The sequence below is a fragment of the Marmota flaviventris genome, chromosome 11 (genome assembly GCF_047511675.1).
Source record: "Marmota flaviventris isolate mMarFla1 chromosome 11, mMarFla1.hap1, whole genome shotgun sequence".
NCBI lineage: Eukaryota > Metazoa > Chordata > Mammalia > Rodentia > Sciuridae > Marmota > Marmota flaviventris.
This window is the reverse complement of record NC_092508.1, coordinates 44,809,228-44,813,974: the sequence shown is the minus strand read 5'-3', so window position 1 is coordinate 44,813,974 and position 4,747 is coordinate 44,809,228.

Sequence of the window (4,747 nt, the reverse complement as noted above, 5' to 3'; positions counted from 1 at the left end):
AGATACATATTTAAAGAGTTGACACCGTGGCAGTGCTGTTGGGAGTGCTATGAACCTTTGAGAGTTGGGACCTAGTCAGTGGGGACATGCCCTCTTGGAAGAAATTGTGGGATCGCAGTCTTCCTACCACTGCTTCAGTTTAAGAGGTAAGCAATTGGCTTCACCTCACACTGCCACCATGATGTGCTGCCATCACAAGAAACTCAAACAAATGGGGATGCCTAATCTTGGACTTGAACCTCCAGAATCATGAGCCAAAACAAATCTTACTTTACTTCACAAGTAGCATATGCCATGTATTTCATTCTAGTGATTCAAAACTAACACAGAGGGTCTAAGAGTTTAATTCGAATTTTTAAATTTTGAGATGTCATTTTGATATTCCAAGAAAAAAAATTCCAGCACAACAATGAAAATTCTCCTTTGCAGTGATACTTGCCAACATAAGTACAATCCTTGGGCCAAATCCCACCTAACAAACTATTCTTATATGGCCTTAAGGTAAAAATGATCTTTATCAACTTAAAGCATTGTAAAACTAACAAAGAACATACAAAAGAGAATATATACGAACCAAAATCTTAAATATTTACTATCTGGCCTTTTATAAAAATAAGTTATCAACCCCAGCATTGTTACTTAGGTTTTCTCAGGGAGGTTCAAATGTCCCTTCCTATATAGTGTTTCATTTCTCCTTAAGTGTGTCATCAATTTTCATATTCATATTTATCTTCTCTTACTCACAGACCTACAATACAGTTGCTGCAAAAACTGGGACTTTGTCTAGTTCAATATTGACTCCTCAGCACCAAGAACAGTGAAAGGCACTCAAAAGATATTAGTTGAAAAAATATATAATATTAAGGTACTATCATTCATCCTGTGACCAAATATACAGATTCTTGTGAAATTTTGTTATTACTGAAATATTAATTTCTATATTTTAATATAAATATTAATATTGATTTAATATCTAATAATATTAATAAAATATTCTATATTTCACACAAGTTATCAATTTGTCTTCCAAGTTTTGTGTCTGAACATCACTGTAGTCCCTCACAAGTCATAAATGGAAGAAAGGGTAACTTAATAACAACTACATCTTATAGGATAGTCATATTGTATGAATCAGGAGATACCACTAACAGGAAAACCAGCCAGATATGACATACACTGTACAGAGATGCATTAATTATATTTATTAAAAATTTAATACGTAACATTGACTGAATTTCAGCACAGTATAGTGTTCTACTGATGCTATATGTGAAAGGCTGTTAATATTTTTTTTCCAAAAGTAGCAGAAATATTTATTTTAAAATTCTAAGATATTTAATTATAATAACATTAAAGTATTGTGTGAGGCAGATATACACTGTACAGCATCAGTTTCTTGTTAATTGTATTTCATTTGCACTGCTGACAAATTTTTTAAAATACAGGTGAATTTTGGGGTTCTCTGTTCCTTCACCTAAAACAAAAATTTAAAAAAAAAATAGCAGCCATAAGGTCTAGAAACAAAGACAAAAAATACATAATAAATGCTATTGATATTACAATACATGATATGTTCGATAACATCAAATGATATATTATACATATTGTATATCAAAATGACAGTAGGAACCATCCTTGTCTAAGTTTTACAGGAAATGTATCTTAAATAGAGGAAAGACATTTGTCTTAATTCCTGGATGGTACTATGAGGGCCACAGTTCCTTGGATGTTCCCATAGGTTGGCCTTTTGGAGTTGGTTTTACCTTTGCAATAACTGTTCTCTTCACCTAATTATAAACAGGTGGCCATTCACAATAGGGTCTGTCTAACCCATCAAATGTACATTTGGACTTTTGGACCAGCTTTCCAACTGTGCTATGAGGAACCGCAGCTCTTCCAGATTGACACAAACTTAAGTGTTGGGCTCTGTCAGTATATAGCCTTAGCATCCACTCACCACAATCAATTCAAACTATTCATCCTTTGCCAAGGCCATTTTCAATCAATAAAAAGTAAACTGGGAGGTGCTGGGATTGTGGCTCTGAGGTAAAGTGCTCGCCTAACATGTGTGAGGCACTGGGTTCGGTCCTCAGCACCACATATGTAGAAAATAAAGATACTGTGTCCACCTATAACTAAAAAATAAATATTAAAGAAAAGTAAACTGTGAGAAAATGGAAAGAACCAAGTAGAGAGAGCGTAAGTCCCTGGTGACATTAGAGAACCATGGCACTAGCCCTGTCTGCTTGTTATCTGATAAAAATACCTGATAAAAAATAATGGGCTGGGGTTGTGGCTCAGCAGTAGAGTGCTCGCCTCGCACTTGTGAGACCCTGGGTTGGAGCCTCAGCACCACGTAAAAATAAATAAGTGAAATAAAGGTATTGTGTCCAACTGCAACTAAAAACTAAATGTGAAAAAAATAAGATACTATAAGTTAAGCAGCTGTAGGCGGATTTGGTTTCTCAAAGATCATGCAAAAAGAACTCAAAACACAAATGATTTACCTTTCTGGACATTTCAATAGATTAGATTCCTGTGTGAAAATAATCCTCCCAGAGGTTGATCCATCTAGCTAGAATTTATTCATATCAGAATTTCTGATTTGGGGTACAGGGAGAATGGAGATTGAACCCAGGTATGGTCTACCACTGAGTTACATTCTTGTCCCCCTTTTTTAAAAAGTTTATTATTTTAATACATATTTTTTTAGTTGTAGATGGACACAATGCCTTTATTCTTTATTTATTTATCTTTATGTGGTGCTGAGGATGGAACCCAGTGCCTCACTGTGCTAGGAGAGCACTCTACCACTAAGCCATAACTCCAACGCTTTATTATTTTATTTTTTGAGATAGGGTCTCCTTAAATAGGACAGGCTGGCCTTGAACTTTTGATCCTCCTGCCCCAGCCTCCAGAATTGCAGGGATTGGCCACCATGACTGGATTCTGATTCTTTAAGCAAAGTTTACCATGCCCTAAAACAACTGAAGCCCATACTGATTTGACTGAGTCTCTTTATTTTATTCCTTCACGCAGTAATAAGCCTACTTCAAATTTCAAACTATCCAAGAAAGTTAAAAGCACTGGGCAAAAACAATATTTAAGACTATGGACTCAAAACTGACACTTTGTGGCCCTCCAATTATACCAAAGCACATCACAATTATGGGAGGCAGGGGACCTCTGCAGCTCCCAACTAGGTCTGGCTTCCAAAATAATGCTTTGAACATTCCCCACACATTGGCCTCCTTAGCAAAAAAGTAAATTTATCCCTGTTTTTTTGCAATGGTCATGTCTGAAGATGAAGCCAGAATTCAGCAGTCAGTATAGATAGGTAAATCGAGTCAAGCCAATTTTGAGTGAGTTTGGCAAGTTGGAGACGCTCCCCTGAGGGATTGAAATGTTACAGATAACCTGTCCCAGGAATTGCCCCTTCCTATAGGGAGGTAGAAGGTTGTTAATGTGTCCTTGGCTGCACCATCCTGTCATTCCTGCTTCAGCCCACCAGTTTCCCACCTTTGGCCAGCCCACAGAGCATTCCTGGGCCAAGTCACTAATCAGGAAGGAGAAAGGTGGAAGAGGGTAGGAGAACAAAGGAAGCCTAGAACATATTAAAAGGGCAGAATACCTCGCTTTTTGGGATACCTGGACACCAGCTATGGCTCCCTCCCCGCTCCCAGGAGGTCTGTTATGCCTTTTTAAATAAACCCTGCTTTATATGCTTGCCTCAGAGTGCTTCTCTAATGTTCAGACTTCAACATTTGAAGGAGCAGAACTCCTCATTGGTAACCGGCGGTTATCTTTACCGTTGTGAATGTTATTTTTTTTCCACGATGAATAAACTTAGGTGTATACTGGTGACCACAAGGAGTGAACCGTACAACTCTTCTAAGTCAAGCCAGCATTGGCTCTTTTTTCTTTGGAGTGGCTAGAACTAGCACAGATGTAAATATTAAGATGAACGACTAAATAAAGATAGGCAATCCCTAATATACAGAGACCACGAAAACAACACACAAAACCTCACAAAGAGGTCTGGTATTCTCAGAGTTAGGGCTTCCTAAGTCACATGAATAGTCCACTAATGGAGGAAGTTAAAACCAGGGCAACTCACAGAGCAAGCCTAGCAAATCAAAGAGCAAGGGCCAGGAATTGCCAGGGTTGGGGAGCAATGCCCTACAGACCAGAGCAGCTACTTTGAACATGGGTAGAATACACTGTAATTCGGGGCTAGGAACCAAATTTCCGAAAAAAAAAGCAAGGCCCTGTGAGCTGTGAAGATTCTGCCGGAAAGTTACCGGATATTCACAGAAACGGGACAAAGTAAAGATTACTAACAGGAGCAAAAATCTAAGGAAGTAGAGAGAAACATCTCCACCCAAGACCCCCGCTGAGCGACCAAAGAACCTGGTGGCGCGGGGTTCTTGCGTCATCTAGCAGCGCCGGAACCACAGTTACCGGAAAGGAGTTCTGTGGGAGGAGTGAAGCTCACGTGATATGTAGTGGGCCACCTTCCGCTTCTGAGAGAATTTATGAGAGTCGGATTGAAGTCTCTATGTACTAAGTAACTGTGTAGCGATGGCTCACGTAAAGTCACTGTCTCCGTGTTTTGCTTTTACTTTTTTGAGCAAGTGTCTCTGTTTGACGTTGCCCAAACAAAAGATGGCTGCACAGACGCTGGATGCTACCACAGAGTCTTGGGCCTAGAGAAGCCCGGGAGTGTGTGCTGTGGGCTGGGAAACAC